This window comes from Hippopotamus amphibius, chromosome 3, assembly GCF_030028045.1.
Source record: "Hippopotamus amphibius kiboko isolate mHipAmp2 chromosome 3, mHipAmp2.hap2, whole genome shotgun sequence".
Lineage (NCBI taxonomy): Eukaryota > Metazoa > Chordata > Mammalia > Artiodactyla > Hippopotamidae > Hippopotamus > Hippopotamus amphibius.
In genome coordinates, this window is record NC_080188.1 from 63339508 (window position 1) to 63357346 (window position 17839).

The following is a 17839-nucleotide window of genomic DNA, read 5'->3' on the forward strand; positions in this document are numbered from 1 at the left end:
AAGGCTAGTAGGAGAAAGGCAGAGCATCAGTCCTAAATGGGGTGTGGCTCTAGGCTAGTGGTTCTAAACTGGGAGTGATTTTGCCCCCCAGGGACATTTGACAACGTGTGGAGACATTTTATATTGTCACTGTTGGTGGGGGGGGGGTTGGTTATAACTGGCATCTAGTGGGTAGAGGCCAGGGATGCTGCTAAACCTCCTAAAATGCATTGGACCGCCCCCACCATAAATGGCCATCTGGCCCCAAATGTCAATATTAGTGTGTCTACTACTCTGGGATTTCCGAGACAAAACTTGGACAGAGAATGATAACACTGAAGTCCAAACTGGGTTATAAATTGGGAACCAGGTGCTGACACAAACATGACTAAACAGAGATCAGGACCAGCCTTGAAACAGTTATGACTTGATACGACATCCCCAGGTTTTAGGCCACAGCTCCTATGAGGTAGTGTGGCACAGAGGAAAAAAGTAAACCTGCATCCAGCTCTAAGTCTCCACGGTTCAAAACAAGTTTTATAAGCTTGACTTCCTTGTGTGTAAGATTAACACGACAGTTTCAGATCTGAGGGATATTGTGACAATCACATAAGGTAACATATCTAAAATGTCTACCACAGGACTTAAAACATTACAGCACTAGAATGGCAAGAAAGTTGCTGCACCTAACATATAATACAGAAATTATATATGCCCTTGACAGATCAACCAAATATCCTGTATCTAAATCTAATGAACATTTACAAATACTCATACTCATCTTATTTGGCCTCTCAGCAATACTTACCACTGCAGCTGCCATGCTGTATTCTAAATGCTGCTCCCTTATCTGCTTTCCCATCTAGATATGCATAAGCTCCGTGGTGCAGGAATGGCGTCTCTCTTGTTAACTTCTAACCTCACTGCCCACATAAATAAATAAAAAGGTTTCCAGTAAATAAATGAACAAAACCTAATCAACCAGAAGGCAGGAGTGCTATTGACTGTATATATTGCAAAATTCCATGATGCCTATAGCATCAGAAAGTTCTAGGTCAATTTCAATAAAAAATCTCCTTTTCTTTTCAGTGGCTCCATTCCTACTTAATTGTGGGACCCACCGAGCTGAATGCATATGCCCAGGGAATTCTCTAGGAAGCAGAGCTTTACCCATAGAAAATCTCTGCTTTTTAGATCAATAATTCTAAACGCTAGAGAGAGTTAGGGAGATGGTTCCTCAGTTTTCACTCTGAAAGAAAAACACATGTTCCTAAGTGTTTGGATCTACAATTGTGCTCTATTTCAGCCTGGTTGTCTTATGCTTAAAGTTGACCCTGTGCCAGGCATATAGTAGATATCATAAACACTTGTTTAAATAAATTATTTAAAACTCAGAATATATTCAAACTCTCTTTTTCATAAAGTTTTAGAGATATTTATTTTCCTACATTCATAAAGCTACAATGTATAGAGAACATAGTTTCTCATGAAATTTAATATGACATTTCCAAAGGTACTTTGATAGCAAATTTATTTGAAACATTATAAGGATGTCAATAGTGTTTAATATTTAAATTTATTGCATTAGACTTGTAGTTAAATAATTGAATATTACTATGCATTATCAGATTTAATTGTTTTTTTTTCTTCTGAGGTCAGTAAACCTAACTCTAGACCATAAAGTTGTCATCTATGAATAAGTACTGATATATACAGAAAAGACTGTGTACAGAAATGACTCCTGAACCCATATAATCTTGGAAGAATGTGTATCCTTGTAGAAAGGAAATGTTTTTATAATAAAAAGGGATAATATACACATAGAAGTTACCTCTACATTTAAAGCAGCAGTGTGATTACCATTCAATTATAATCATCTTCCATACAAGTAGAAAGTAAAAGATTAGAAACTTTTAGTTAACTTTTAAGAAAAGAAAGTTTTAAAGAAGCATTATTGGGACTTCCCTGGTGGCACAGTGGTTGACTCCACGCTCCCAAAGCAGGGGACCCTGGTTTGATCCCTGGTCAGGGAACTAGATCCCACATGCATGCCACAACTAAGAAGCCTGCCAGCCACAACTAAGTAGCACACGTGCCACAACTAAGGAGCCAGCAAGCCTCAACTAAGACCTGGTGCAACTAAATAAATAAATAAAATTAATATTTTTTTAAAAAGAAGCATTATCATAACTTATTTGTTGAACACTTTATTTTACAAAACACCCTCTTATTGCCTCACTTTAGATACTTAATATGGACATAATTCCTTATTAACTAAAATTGAACCACTCTATTATTTAAAACATCTTTCCTTTTTGTTTTTAAGGAGAAGCCTATGAGTTGGACAAAGTTAAAATCAGATGAGTTGTGAAATACAGTGCTCAATATTCCAAAGAAATATATAATTAAAACTGATAAGATTAAAATCACTTTCCGTCGTAGCTGTTCATATGCCATATGTTAAGGAGTTCCCTACATGGGAACATGTAGTCTGAAAGAAGTATATATCTTATTACAACCCTCTTAAAGTTTTCATTTAACAAGCAAACAAATAAAAAGATATCTGATGCTTGAATTAAAGGTCAATGAAACATGGGTCAAACACAAAGAAGTCCCAATGAAGTTGAACTTCACTAGTCTAACTCTCCGTACATAACCATAGTTAGCATAAGCTTTCTACACAGTTGGTAGCAATCAGATACATATTTAATGTGGTTTCATTATATCCTATAAATGCTGGCAATAGAATAATCTCCCCAGGGTATTTGGTGAATAATAGAAAAGAGAAAATGATGAGCACGTTTAGCACATGCACCCACAACCTCATGATAAAAGGCACCATTTCCCCCATACAGCACCTGTTGTTATAGCTGCTTTAATTACTTTTCATTGTAGTCAGCAGCCTGAAATATTTATCATGGAGCCTATAATTTCCCAAATCCAAAACTGACATCTACCCAAGTGATTACAGGAACTGAAATTTTACTCACTCCTCCTACTTCTGTGCTTAATTTGCAAACTCAAAAGCTCTAAACAAAATATCTTTGAGGGAAGCTTCATTCAGTTAGGAGACCTGGTGCAGTACCAGATTACAAGATGTTCGCACAACATTCAAAAGGTAGTGTATCATATCACGTGTTGATTGAAATAAAGACAGAAATATCATTATTAAATATGAAAACATTCAATGTGCTAAAATGAAAGATAAAGCAAATTTAAATGTTTTTGTAAACAGGTACCAACTAAGAACACATTCAGTCAATATTTCTTGGATTTATTCTCCCAATCATTTTAATGTGAAATTAGGTTTGATTTTAGCACTCCTTCTCCGGTGAATTATTGGTTATAAATCCTATGCTTTGGTTATGTTCTTTTGATATTGAAATATGTTGTGATCTAGAATAAAGATTTATTTTTGTTGTCTTCATTAAAGATTTAAAGATTGTTTTGCTGTCTCTTTTAATCTTATTTATTTAATAAAAGTGTATTTATATTTACATATTACTTACATACTACTTACTATAGTGTGCTGCTGTGATGCTAGACAAACTGAATCGTAATAACAATCCTATCAGGGCAGCAACTGTTATTTTCTCTACTTTACAACTGAAGAAATTGAAACACAGAGAGATGGAGGAATTTGCCTACACTCACTGAGGCCAGTTAGTGGCAGACCAGGGTTTCAGACTCAGATAGTTTAGCTCCAGAATCTGTGTACTTAACTTCTACATACTAAAAGCCGATTTAATTTCCCAGAAAGGTCCTTATGAATAGAAAAATAATTTAATATAAACCTCATTAATTCAGTTTGTGAGTAAGAAGACCAGTTCCAATGATTAGCATAATCCAGGGTCAAAAATATATTTTGCTTCACAACCAAGTAAATATTCACATCCACACACTGACTCAAACATAACCAACTCGAAAGTTTCACAAATTAAGATTACCCTTACTACATACATATTGTATTTCATTTTTAAAATGCTGCTTATGGACCAAGTAACTTGCTTTCACAATGTGCTAACATAGTGGTTCTCATACCTAGTTACCCATTAAAATTGCGGAGATTTTAAAACTAAGGAATGTGTGAGCTCCACTTCAACCAATTAAATTGGAATTCCTGCCAAATAGCTTTTTAAAATCTATACAGGTGGTACCAAGAAGCTGCCATGGTTGAGAATTTCTGCACTATTGAATCCAATATATTTGATATGAAACAGACTGGAGTAGATGAAACTGACAATATATTGTTATTACCTCCAGTTGAATACCGGACTTTTGATTATTTTACATTAGCATTACTTTTGTATGCTGTAAAGACATATTAACTTCTTGAAGAGGTGTTAAAATATTTTATTTTCACAAGTAGCTTAATATTCATTCTTTGGTATTGTTTATACTGTTACCACCTAATATAACCTTTCTTTATTAGTGGATTTTGAATCAACAAGGTCTTATTAAAAAACAAACAAAAAAAACACAAGGTCTTATTTACTTATTTAAAATATTTATTTATTTGGCTGTGCCAGGTCTTAGTTGCAGCATACATGTGGGATCTAGCTCCCTGATTGGAGATTGAACCCGGGCCCCCTGCATTGAGAGTGCATACTCTTAACTGCTGGACCACCAGGGAAGTCCCAACAAGGTCTTATTTTAAGTGGGCAGTTAAATTGTGAAAAGAAAACAGTGGCTCTTTGATCAAGATTGAGTTAAGATGAATAATTTTTTAGTTCAACATGAAACATGTGGCCTGGTTAATTCTACACCCCAATTTCCCTCCTTTTATTCCCATCCTTTCTCCCCCAAGTCTTGTGATTGTCAACAAGTGAAAAATTAATATTACAAACTAATTTAAAGTTTAGAGTTTGAACAATGAATTGCCTTATTGAAAAAGTGCTATGGCTGCCAAGTTTGATGTGCATATAACAAACTAGTTCTGTGGCACATATATACAATGGAATATTGCTCAGCCATAAAAAGGTACGAAATTGAGTTATTTCTAGTGAGGTGGATGGACCTAGAGTCTGTCATACAAAGTGAAGTAAGTCAGAAAGAGAAAAACAAATACCATATGCTAACACATATATATAGGAATATAAAAAAACAGTACCGATGAACCCAGTGGCAGAGCAAAAATAAAGACGCAGATGTAGAGAACGGATTTGAGGACACAGGGTGGGAGGGGAAGCTGGATGAAGTGAGAGAGTAGCATTGACATATATACACCACCAAGTGTAAAATAGAAGGCTAGTGGGAAGCTGTTCCATAACACAGGGAGATCAACTTGATTGGTGATGACCTAGAGGGGTGGGAGAGGGAGGGTGGGAGAGGGAGGGTGGGAGGGAGGCTCAAGAGGGAGGGGATATGGGGATATATGTATGAATAGGACCAATTCACTTTGTTGTACAGCGTAAATTGGCACAACATTGTAGAGCAATTTACTCCAATAAAGATCTGAGAAAACAAACAAACAAAAGACAAGACCAGGGTCTGCTGCTGCAGCGTGACTGAAATGGAAATCACTTCATCTAACATGCTGAAGTGGAAGGAAGCCACAGACACATGTAGAAAGTTGCTAAAACGGGACAGATAGGAACAAGATTTGTCAGAACTTTGCCTCAATGGATACAGGACCCAGATGTGCTAACATGATTTTATTCTTTGTTTTTGATGTCCTATCATTGGTCCTTTTTATTGTTGTGGTTTTATGGTTTTCAACCTAAACTGGAAATACTTACATTTCTCCAGTCAGCATTCTTCTGTGCTCTCCACAGTGAATGACTGTTCCAAATTTACAGTTTTCATCAGTTTTAAACCGTGTAGCTTCACCTCCCCAGAGAAAACAATGGCCATCGCTGGCCTCCATTTTCGGCCTGCTCCATCTCAAAACGTCACTCTTACTCACCTTCCGGGTCTGCTCCCCCTATATCCCATTAGGTCCACTGCAGGCTTCTTTCCCTTTCTCCTAAAGTTGTCTGTAACTTCTGACTTGCCAAGTTCAACAGCCTATTTTCAAGGGAACCTCTCTTTTGCATAATGTAATATAATCTTGTTAATTAACAACTCTTCAGATTTCTAATTTTTATCAACTGTGTTAATATATGCTAAAAATTTCCTTCACCCAATCTACAAAGAAAGGGTTTAGTTAGCAAATTAGCTGTCAAAATATGACATCTGAAGACATTTTAAACCTACGAACTATTTGTATAACTTTTAACACACAACTTTTTAAATTAAGATGAGGGCCGCCGATAATACCTCAGAACAGTGAAACAATTTTCCGGAAGGATCTTTCTTTAGAGGATTTTATTAGCATTGTTACAAATTATCATAAGTCCTTGAAAGTTAGAGCACTACTTTTCTTCTAAGTATTTATTAAATTTGTTATAGGCCTTGCCTGGTATTAGTCCATGTCAGTGATGTTTACCCAAATTTATAAATGTCAAGCTTTAAAACAGAACTACTTGGCACTTAAAGAATTATTCCAAGTAGGAATAACTCTATTTTATGTTTCTTTTCTAGCCTGCATGGTGAAAAATAGTGACATCCTTCAGAGGAGCCATCCTCCCTGTCTTTCCCAAATGAATTTTTGTGTCAGTTACACTGCCCTGAACAGGAGGGCTACAGCCAACTTTTTTCCTGACTGGCAAGTCTAAGCCACCTCCCTGAATGTGAATACACTTGGAGAAGGGGAAAAAAAAAAAAAAAAAAGGCGGGGCGGGGGAACACCAGGTGAGGCAGGCTGTTTTGTTTTCTATATTTGCCAGGTTTGTGAGGATAGGGTGAGGTTCTCTAAAGTCAATAGAGTCTATGTTAAGGTAGCAAGAAGGTACATGTTGTGCTTCCTTCCATTGTGGGTTTACACTCACACAATTCTTTTCTCTAATCCCAGAGTAGCTCTAAGCAAAACTGTAGACATGTGGGACCTCTAGGTGTTATTTAACACCTCTGAAACAGCTGGGAACTCTTGGCAAGACTGCAGGGGACACGGAAAGATTTGGGTTTTCTTCCTACCAGCCCCTGTAGTCATGTGTGGCTGTGATCATCCCCCTCACCGCCCTTTACATCACTGCCTCTATTCATGTATATGTTTGGAGATTTTCCTTTGCTAGGAACAGATTTCTGCATTCCCCTCACTTTTATGACAGAGTTGATGAAGATATGCAAACCTGGAAGACATCTGGTATTCGATGTGCCATTCTGCAAACCAAGGCTAGGAATATATAAGCGTGCAGAACAGCTATAAAAATGATGTTGGCTTTACTGCTTTAACAGATAATGTAATAGACATAGGAGAGTGATACATTTCTTTAGCGGTGCTTTGATATCAGGAACAGTATAACTGCAAATCAACAATTAGGTTTATTCTACTTTGTAGCGGTTTCAGCTATTTTACTTTGACTTGTTTCGATTTGGATTTTAACCTCAAATTAAGCCACATTAAAGAAGGAAGCTTGAAATGCCATAAACCTAAATTAGAGTTCCTCAACACTACTGACATTTTGGACTGAATTGCCAAGTCTCTTGGAGGCAAAGATTGCACTAGTTGAGAACCACTGATCTAAGTCATAAAGAAATCAATAGTATTGAAGAATAATCATCCCCGCCCCCCACCAGGTTCCTTCAAAATCAAGTTGCTACCTAAAACTATTTAGGAAAGTAGTTCAGTATTTACAGTATTTAGGTTATTTTATTTTGCATGTATTATATCATCATTATAAGTGAAACTGAACTTTTCTTTCTATGTCAGTGTTGACTGCTTGAATAACATCCCCCTCAAAGACAGGAGGCACTTTGCACAGGTATCAGCAAAGCAGTCTGACATGGGGCATGTAACTATGACTGCTACCATTGATAATGTAGCAGTCACAGTCATGGTTATGATAATGGTTATGATAATATTAGCAAATTCAGGATAAGATAGTCCACATGATTATAACTATCAATATTATTATGCCCATTACTGGGCATACCACTTCACATTTTGACATTACAACTTTGAAATCAGTTGTATATGGTCTGAGACTAGATAAATATCAGCTAAGGTGCACTGTGGCTTCATTTTCATGTAATTGCTATTTTGAGATTTTATAAAGGTGTGAGTTTAGCTCAGAGTTTTGGCCTCAATGACATTAGTGCATTACTAGTAACACTAGCAAATTTAATAAATAATGCCCAAAATGTGCAAGGACTAAAACACAATAAAATTTTATTTATTGCTCATATAAAACCCCAAGCGGATATTCCTAATTGGTAAGTGATCGCCTTCATGTGATGTTTCAGTCCCTTTCATCATGTGGCTTTGCCATATTTAACATAGGCCTTCTAAAGCCACTGTGTTGTTTTATAGCAAGCAAGTAGAAGAGGAAAGAGCATGGAAAGTGACACAGGTCGGTTTTTATGGCCCGCTGTATAAAATGAAGGAATGGCGGTGGAAGACTCAGATGAGGTGCCAGCTTAAGGAATGTATGTTGTAGGATTTGGACTCTGCCCTCCAGGATGCATATATGCATTGAACCAATGGCTGATAAATGATGCTGTGTCCCCGAGAGCTGGAATATACAAATCTGGAAAACCGAGATGTAGAATTAAGATTTACCAGGGTTTCTCTTGACACTTTCATACTCAATGCCTGCTGCAAGTGGGCAATAGCAGACTCCTCATACCAGAAGACTGGCAAGCAGAGACTAGAATAACCAACCTCAGTTGCCATGAGGAACTCAGAGGAGGCACGGTGAGCTCTCTTCATCCTTCCATGACCAGAGAGCTATGAGTGAACAACAGCAGAAACCCCGGTCCTTAAGAAAAAATAACCAAGGGCTTAAACCACTTGAAGTTGGAGGTCACTCCACTGCAAGCAATCTAGACTGCTAAAGTGCTACCTGAAAAGAGAGAAATCTAGAATAGGTGGTATAGGATGAAGATATTGGGTAGTAATTACAACCCTGGGACAAACTGCAAGAGATGAACCATAGCTTGGTTTGTTAATACTCTGGGAAATTGCATCTGGCCACTAGCTCGGAAAATTGGACTTGCATGTTTTTCCTCTCAGGAAAGGGATGGGCTGTACTAGCTACATTTAACGACTACTCTAGAGTCACACATGTGCCTTGTTTTCCTGTCAGAATGGCTGAAGCAGCTGCTTGTGTGTCATTGAGCCCACCTGTTGCCATTGCTACTGTCACTGCTCCAGACTGAGATGCAGGGCCACCTAATGGAGAGAGATCACCACGGCTGCGCACAGGCCTGCCCAGACCTGTGGGGCCTCTGGTTCCCCTGGCAAGTGCCTGCAAAAGTCAGGTGATGCAACCAGAAGCACAAGGTAGTTAATGCCCCATGGGGGACACTTTGCCTAATGGAGACAGGGGACAGAAAGGAGTGCTTCCTCTCCCAGAACAGTGCTCAGTCTAGCATTAGTTTTGCACAGCCTCTCTGATAGTATCCAGTGGGACAAGCAATCACTGGGCTGTAAAGAAGCTGTAGCATTCAGCTTCCTCTTCTATTTTCTCCTTCCCTTTTTTATTTGTCCTTTCCTACCTTTCAATCGTCTCCCTTTCTTTTTTATTTCTTCCTCTCCCATTCCCACCCCTTTCCTCCCTTTTTCTTCCCTTCCTAAACAATTCAACCCAAACCCCATTATTTGGGGCTGAGCAAGATATGTGTCCATACTAGGAGGTGTGGGGGGTAGACTGAGAAGAAGGTAGGAAATCCACGATGGCCCAGAGTGGAGTGTGGTACCTGGGAGTGGAGCCCTGGAGCCAAGCAAAGTGAGGAGACCACCCATGAGGAGCAGAAGGAAAGCAGCAGAAAGTGAGATTGTCTCCATACGGGGAGATTGCCCAAATATAGTAAAGATGAGGGGAGCCAGAGAGGGAGTCACAAATATTGAAAGGGAGAAAACTAGATTAAACCCCATGGTGTTCGACTGAAATTGGAAATATAGGGCGAAATCATGGCTTTGAAGCTATATAGATAAATATAGAAATAAATATAGATATGAACATGTATACGTACATGTGTGTGTGTGTTCTCTACCTCTGGCCACTGAGAGTGACTAGGAGTTGAAAACCTCAAATAACAATACAGACATTTGGGGCTCACACACTGCTTTTTAAATATCATTCTTCACTATAAGGAATCAGCCCTCTTTAGAAGAATGGCTCATTTCAAGGCTGAGGCTGAGAAAAAATGAGATGAACCTAGAACATCTTATTCTGCCAAAAAGTGAGAAAGTTCTTAAAAGTGTTGATGTTTCATCAAGGCACAGAAGTTAGCTTGAAGGCACATAACACAGGCCAAATCTGGCATAATTTTGGCAACAAAATAAATAACCATAATGAATTACAACCCATCGAATAAAACAAATTCATGTCCCTAATGATATACTACATCAGTGAAACATTTTCAATTTGATGAGGAACATTATCTCCAAGTAACTCACAACAGAATATTTATTAATTACAGAGTAAAAAGCAGAGAAGCCTGATAGTCACCACCTGATCAGGTGATCAAAGTTAACCCCACCACTAATGGAACAAATCAGAATCATGTACCACTGGATAGGATGCAATGAGAAGAGCACAGAATCACTTCTGTGAAATTCCTACCAAAGATGTAGAACCTGATTCTAATCATGAGGAAACATCAGACACAGATTAAGGAAACTTCTACAAGATAACTGGCCTGTAATCTTCAAAAATGTTATGGTCATGAAAATCAAAGAAAGACTGGGGAACGACTCCAAACTGGAAAAGGATAAAGAGACATGGTAACTAACAGCAACATGAGATGATAGACTGGATCTTTTTGCTATAAAGGATATACCAACTGGCGCAGCTGGCATAACTGAATAGAGTCTTGAGATTAGATGACAATAATGCATCTGGAATGATTTTCTTGGTTTCGACGTGTATGTTACGGTTATGAAGGAGACTGTCCGAAATACACACTAAAGCACCTAAGGGTAATGGGCATTATGTTGGCAATTTACTTTTAACTAATGGCGGGGTGGGAGAAGTCCCTTATTCCAGTCTTGCAAATTTTCTGTTACTTTGAACTTGATTCCAAATTAAGAAGAGTCAGAATAGCAGAAATAGCAGAAGCAGAAGAAGCTGTGGCTGGACTAAAATACTCCCCTTTGCCTTTGCTCCCCCTTCCTTCCTGACTCACTCCCCTTTCCCTTTCTCCTACTTTCCTCAGGCTCTGTAGTCTAGAGAACCCTTTCTAAGTTACTGGGCAATTCACAGAACCTACACTGGCTACCAGGCATATGGGATATGAAGTGTCATAATAGAAAGTCCAATGGGAAGCCTCTATATCTACATATTTGTACCAAAATAGAAATTCATAGAAATCTTATACCTGGTGAACTGCCATGAGACAACTAAGTGCCCTTGCAATCCAATATACCCATCATAAATGTGGGGCTATCTAATCCACAAAGCCATAAAGGTAGGCATGCACAGTATATATATATATATTACTCTCTGTGTTAGGCATCCTTGTAAGTGCTCTACAAATACAAATCCACTTAATCCTTAGAAAAACTCTGTACCGTAAATTTTTGCTTTATCTCCATTTTACAGGTAGAAAAACTGAGGCACAAAACATGAAGTAACTTTCTCAAGATATCCAGCTATTAATGGCAGAACCCAATACTATTCACGTCAGCTGACTTCAGAGTCTGTGCTCTGAGCCCTCTTCCATGTGGCCTCTCGGGTTCTCTACCTTTCCTCTTCTGCTTCTCCCTGCATCTGAGAACATCAGATTTATTTATGAACAAGTAAGAATTTCTTTGTCAGAGGATGAAAGAAAATAGGGGAGGGGGAGGGCACAAGACTAAAAGTCTGATAGAACAAGGCACGCATGCAAGGACTTTCCTCACTTGGGACATTTTCAACCACAGCCTAATGCTAATGTTTACTAGAGATAATAAATATTTTATATAACTTCACACCTAGAAGAAGTGAGGAAATCAGCATACCTGCAAAGATAAGTGTGGTTCATAGGATGGTGCTATTCTCAAATAGGGGACAAAGTGCTTGGGTTATATCACAGGAATGTGGGGAAGTTGCAGACTCTCTTACCAGGATGCACATTGCCATAAACTGGAGAACAGAGATAAGTATAAAATAGATTAAATGCAGTATACCAACCTATATCCCAGAGCTATTGTCATAATAATTAATAAAATAGTAATTAATAAAATAATAAAAAACAACATTAATGCCTTTCCATTTAAGGAGGAGCCATAGCAAAAAAAGTTTTTTTAATATACAGCTGACACTTTATTGGCTGTTCTTCCTCTATATGCAGTTCAAATGATATGAAGAATATTCATAAATGGACTGAAGTTATACTAATACAGCCATATATTCATGAACTGGGGAGAATAAGGTTTGTGATTACAACAAATGAATCTTTGAGCCTTAATCCAAAAGAAGGAATTCCTGGTAAAACTTATGACAGTTACTGGTCTAAATGAGTCCTAAAGACCTGAAAAAGTCTGTGCATTTCCAGAAATATTTACTTCAAAGTGAGGCATAGGAATGAGGGTCTGAAGTCCACTGAGTGTCTTCTACTACCTATTACAATAGGTTAAAACCCTACATCCTTGTCAGATAGAACCCACAATTTACTACTTTGGTGATCCAATAAAGCTTAGAGAGTCACACACGGCATTCAGATGGTTGTATAAAACAAACTGATTAGCAATTTGACAATAGGGAAAGTGTCCTTTGCAACTGATTCCACGGAAGCTCTTCCTTGAGATACAGGCCTCTCTAATTTTTTAGTTAAATTCTAAAGACAATTGGTGGGACTTCTCTACTGGTCCAGTGGTTAAGACTCCACACTCCCAATGCAGGGGGCCCAGGTTCCCCTGGTCAGGGAACTAGATTCTACATGCCGCAGCTAAGAGCCCGCATGCCTCAACCAAGAGATCCCCAAGCCGCAATGAAGATCCCGCGTGCCACAACTAAGACCTGGTGCAGCCAAATAAATAAATAAATAAATAAATAAATCCAATTGGACAAGAACATTTATTCTAACAGTTATTAATCCTTCATGGGTGAGAATTATTTCTAAATCCTCTAATCTAGCACACCTGATTTTGTAAATAATTAATTTAATTTTCAAGTTTCATATAAATAGTTATGTGAACTGAAGTTGATGGTGGCAAAAGAAGACCCATTCTTTACATATTCTGGGGTTTCCTTTTTGAGAACGATGTCTTTTACCTTTTTCTTATCCTTTAGTCTTGGCTTAAACAAAGGAGAAAAGATTTTCTGTGGTGCATCTCAGATTTCTTCCAATCAAACTTCTGCTTTAAGTGTTCTTAATAAGGGATTTTAAAATCAGAAAGTTAAGAAGCAGTCTTGACAAATTTAATTATTCAATTGAAGTATTTATTAACATTTATTATGTATATGATACACAGATTCTATGGAGGACATGGAGAAGACAGAATACTTTGTGAGATTTCAAACTTGATGAGAGATAAAATCAAATCAAAAGCTAAGTAATAGTATAATATGTGTACATTAAAATACTACTGGACCATACTAAGAGATTCTAACTACAAGTGATTCATCTGTACATTAAAATCTGAGAATCTCTTTTCTGAGAAACCAAAATATCATACTTTCAGACTATGTCAGATCATTGATGTGTTTTGCTGATAGTTAAAACACTTTCCCAAAATGAGTAAGGATTTGTTGCCATTAACAAGGTTCCTCCCCCACCACCGTGGCAAAAATTTTCCTGAGGTAGAATTTCTAATAGGCTTGATGGGAACACAAGCCAGAGTAGAATTCACTATTATCCATAAATAATCTTCATACCAGCGGTATCTGATTCAGTGTCAGATAAATGGTTCAACAAGAATTTAGTGAAGAAAGATAACTGTAAGAATGTGAGACGGTGAAGGCATCATGATAGATATGTACTGTAAAGACTGATTTGGCCGAAAGGAAAAGAGAGGCCACTGCAGGTAGGAAAGAGTATGGGCAAAGCCTTGAGGACGGAACTGCCCCAAGGATATAGGTGGATTGTGCCACAGACGGGATGGAAGCAGGGAGGGACTAAGAATTAGAATTCACCAGGGACATAGAGAATAGACTGCTGGTTGCCAAGGGGTAGGCGGGTGGGAGAGGGTTGGATTAGGAGTCTGGGATTAGCAGATGCAAACTGGTATATATAGAATGGATAAACAACAAGGTCCAACTGTATAGCACAGGGAACTATATTCAATAGCCTGTGACAAACCATAATGGAAAAGAATACGAAAAAGAATGTATATATATCTATAACTGAGTCACTTTTCTGTACAGAAATAATTAACACAACATTGCAATTCAACTATACTTCAATAAAAAGTAAAAGTAAAATTAGAATTCACATTTGAGGAGCAGAATGACATTTAGAATACATCCATACACACACACCCACACACACTTATGTATCTATAATGTCTTCATTTATTTATATCTATAATGAAGAAACTAGACTAAATCATTGATTTGTCAATACATTAGGAATAAGTAGGGCGCCTGTTAAAATAATTGATTTCTAGGCCCTATCTCATAAGTGATAACTGCTGGGAATAGGGCCTGGGATTTTCAGTTTTATGAATTCTTTCCTGATTTGTTGCCCTGGCATATTTGGAAATTGTTGGAACTTAATGAACTCTTCCAGCTTTAATATTTTAAGATTCTGTGTTTAGGGAGCCAAAAGCAGAATTCTTGAACTGAGCATTTGATACAATTTTGATGAGATTAAAAAAGGAGGTTGAGGCAAGTTTATAAAAAACCATGCTAAAGAGGTTATATACAGTCTGGATATTATACAAAGCCAAAGTCTGTCAGAAATTTTACCATTCTTAACATACATTTTTAATATAAATGTATAAATTCAGGCTGACTACTTTTTAAAATATAGAAAGAACATACTATAAAATTCTGTTGCTTATTTTGGATACTATTGAAATGAATTAATATTATTTGTTCAACCTACCATCTGAATTTTTAAAAATTACATGTCGGTACATTGGGTGGTAAGTTTTTTTGAAGTCACTCAGCATGTATCTTCTACATAACACTATATATGTATGTTTCCTAAAGACTTCTTAAGAAAAAAAAATATATATAGCAATTATATTGAGTGCCTCATAGATCATATTTTCCAAAGCTAGACATGATTTTGTCAGTGAAAATGTGATTTAATTGAGTGCTGACTTCAAATGGCATTCTCTACTGGATGTCATGGAGATATGCAAATGAAGTTAAAGACATTGTCCTCATTCTCAGAGAATTTACAATATAATAGGGGAACAAAATACAGATGAAAAGATATAACAACACATGCAAAGATGACATGAAAACAGGTACAAATTAATGTAACAAAACATCAGCCCTAAGAGAAATGGAATGATCAGTGTGGAGTAGAACCATTCAAGTGGTCTTGATGAAGGAAATTTATTTTAAGTGAATGTTTGATAGAGGCACAAATGTGGATCAAGAGACAAATAGTGGAAGGGATATTCTATTCAGAAAGCATGGCAAGACCTCTGGAGAACAAACGGTTAGGAGAAAGAGCAAGTAAATCAATATGATTGTTAAAAGATATAAAACTTGTGCCCAAATTTAAAAAATGTGATATATAACTCCCTTTGATTCTGTTTAGAGTGAACCCTTATTCATCAAATCATATATTTTTCCATTTCATGTAGGATAAGGAGACCTGTTATCAAGGATGCTGTGGAAATTTAGGGTTTCAACATTCACTGAAAACCAGTGGCTAAAGAATACTGAAATAGTGGTAAAGTTTTTTAAAAGAAAACAAGAGATGGAGCTTGACCTGAGATGAACACTTTTTAAAGTTTTTCTACAATGCTGCATTGCTCTTGCTCTTACAGTTGGATCAGCATTGCAATGATCAATTCTAAAAGCACAGAGAGCAGTTTTAAGTTTAAAAGATTATTCCAAGAAAATTTCTGGAAATCTAATGCAAAGTATGGATATATTCATGTCTATAATAATTTTTTATTTTACTATAGAAATTCACATTCATAGTTTAAAAATAAAATAGCACTGGAGACAGGTATAGATTTAGTAATCCCATAGACACGTGTCTCACCTCCACCCTCCTTTCTAATATATTTATAACTGGTGAGATCAGTAGTCAGAGTTTACAGTATCGTGACATGTAAATGTTGTATGCTGCCAAGTATACTACAATTAGGTTGGTGTTTCATGATTATTTTGCTTAGTTAATATCTTAACTTTTTTTTTTTTGGTTGGCCTGTTATGTGCCTATCTCTAATTTTCCCCAAAATTTCAAACAGACTTAGCAAAATTTTTTTCGAGTTTTCTAGTATTTCAGATCGTCTATCCTGGAGATATCAGTTCGGCTCCTCCATTTTCCTGCTCCACTGTAGACTGTCTGCTCTCTCCATCTATACACGGCCGTCGTCCTAATAACTCCCTTCAAAGTGTCTGCTCCTCTTTTCAGGGCTCCACCCCTTCCTTTTTCTTGATCTACTCCCTCATTTTAGCTAAACATATCCTTCAATCAGTTCCCAGGGGAAAAACGGTGAATGGGAGGTCAGTTTTTGAGACCCAGAGAGTTTGAAAATATCTTTACCCTCACACTTAATTGAGTGAGAATTATTTTTTCTTTCAATTGCAAGGGTATGGCTCTATTTTCTTTATACTTCAGTTTTGTTCTTGAGGTATCTAATGTCATCCTTATTTCTGGTCTTTTATTCATGACCTGTTTTACCTTCAGGAAGACTTTAGGATTTTTTAAATTTATTCCTATTCTGAAAGTTTATGATGATATGCCATTATATGTGTTTTCATTACATCAGGCATTTTTCATGGGAAGAAATTCAAATTTCAGCACTTTAAGATATTTTCCCTACGGTCATTCAGAGTTTTCTATACATATGACTTCAGAAATTCTGGGAATAAAGGGAGTGACTGAGGATTCCACAGTTCAGTATGAAGATTTTCACTAAATACCATGTTTTCAGCCTATCTCACCCCTGTATTCTGAAATGCCAGGTATCCCCTGGTCCTGATTAAATCTCTCATCTGCTGAGATATGAGAAAGGGTCTGTATTTATCCTCCACAATACTTGGCACCTTCAATTGACGAATCTCTTATAGGTTCTGCATGGTGATTAACTACATCAGTAGGCCCCCACTATAATCACTTAGATGGTAACCCAACTAATTCAGTTCTCATTCCTCTATCTAATTTCCAGCTTCCAAAGATTTATGGAAATCTCCCTTATTTTATTGTTCCATCTTAATTTTTTAAGAAATACAGCAAAAAGAAGGAAATGACAAAAATAGCTAGGTAATCTATAATACTTATCTCATTCTTCTTGTGGTTTAAAGTTGTAGCTCTTAGATTTTTGTGTCCTTATTAGTTCCCGAGTATGAAAGGTATCCTGAATGATGGAATTATATGACTAGAAGAGGTCTCAGAAATTAATTTTACAAATGAGTTAATGGCAGAAGCAGAAAGAGAATATTAGTTTCAGGACTCTCATTAATAGCATTATGTGTATCAGCATAGAATATTTCACTAAGTAAAATGAAGAAATGCATTGGACATGCCACCAATATAACTGAGAAATGTAATTGCCTAAGAGGAATTTGAAAGAAAATGAAATTATATACAACAAAGGACTATTAACTTTAACGTACAAAGAGTTATTCCAAATCCATTTAGCCCCAAAAAGAAATTTATAACATAAAGTCAGCAAATAATTCAAAATAAAATAAAATGAGTATATAAATCAGGGTAAAAGCTAGGCTAATATAATAAACAGGCCCAAAATACAGTGGCTCAA